Genomic DNA, 1,542 nt, shown 5'->3' with positions numbered 1-1,542 from the left:
TTTTTTTGTTTTGTTTTGTTTTGTTTTTGTTTTTGTTTTTTTTTTGTTTTTTTTTTAATGGTAGTGATCATATCCCCTACCAGGACAAGCCCACGTACGACAAAGGGCGCTTCTATAGGACCAATAGGCGATAGTGGGCATGCCAAGACTCAAATCCACAACCAGCCAACTCAAGCGGTGATGGGTTGAGGGCATTTTCACCACTAGGCTACCAACCCCATTGGTGATCAATCAGAGGTTCAATTACATAAAAGGGCGTACCCAATATACAAGGCTCTTGAGATTGCAGGACCTAGGGAGGGTCAAAATGTATGGAATCTTACCCCTGTTTTGCAAAGAGGTTGTTTCTTGAATAGAACCCACAACCATGGGAACAATCTTTTTGTTGCGGGGCGGTCCGTCCACCCTCTGAGGAGGTTAGCTTACCTGATCAAATCAAATAGCATACAAAGACATCTCGAGGTATTTATGTGAAAATAAAACCAATGACTTTTACAAAGCATTCTTAGATACTCTTTCCTAACTATGGGATTGGTTGAAATCATATGTGAGTAGCCAAATGTGAAGACTTAGGACTTAACATATTCTCCTAACAGCTAGCTTAAAAAGGTTAGTTCTACCTGAGTCCCAATAAATAATATCCGAACCAAAGCATGGTTATTCCGACAAGGTTTTCTTTCTAGTTTCGTTACCATCAATCATTTTTCTTCCTAAAAGGGTGCATTAGTGGAGCCCTCCTAATTGGATCCGGCTCCTATCCGATTCTTAATCAACTAATTTTTGTCCAATTCTCTATGTGAGTGTGACATATGTTATGGAAGTTTGAGGCATTGGAGGAATTAAAATGTGTTAGATTTTCAAAAAAAAAAACATTTCAAAATCATTGAATTTTGAAAATTGTACATATATCGAGCACATAGGGAGAATTGAACAAAAATTGGGCAATTAAGAATTGGAGGTTCCCAATCCTACCATAGCGACTGGATTAGTTGCACTTACAAAACCTATAACTATTTCTAATTTTCTTCTTGCTGAGAACAAAAATTAAAACAGCCATATGAATAAAAAATTTCAGAGACAAAAGACAATAATTTGTGCTTCCAATGGGAAAAAAAAAAAAAAAATCTATTTCGTGCGTGAAAATTAAATTTAAATTGTATAAATCAAATTAAACAAAAAAATAACCCCAAATAAACATGAAAATATCAGATGGAAAATCTCTCTCTCCCTCTACCACTGTGGCAAAAAGATATTTGGTTGGGCTTTTTGAAATTGTATTATCAAGTTGGGCTGCTCCAAAGTCCAAAAGTCCAAAAAGCTTCACCGGGGTAAAGAAGAAAGGAAAAAGACCAACCGGACCTCACCGTCGCCTGACAAATCCTTCTAGAATTACCATCATACCCTCTGGATCTGTCAATATCTCCTCCTCCTCCTCCTCCTCCTCCTCCTCCTCCTTCTCTTTTTCTGGTTTCCAAAATTCCAAACTTTCCAATTCCATCTCTGTCGATCTGTCCTTGCCGCTTTTTACTCCTCTTTCACCTG

The sequence above is a fragment of the Macadamia integrifolia genome, chromosome 14 (genome assembly GCF_013358625.1).
Source record: "Macadamia integrifolia cultivar HAES 741 chromosome 14, SCU_Mint_v3, whole genome shotgun sequence".
In the NCBI taxonomy this organism is placed as follows: Eukaryota; Viridiplantae; Streptophyta; class Magnoliopsida; order Proteales; family Proteaceae; genus Macadamia; species Macadamia integrifolia.
Note: the sequence above shows the minus strand (reverse complement) of the source record.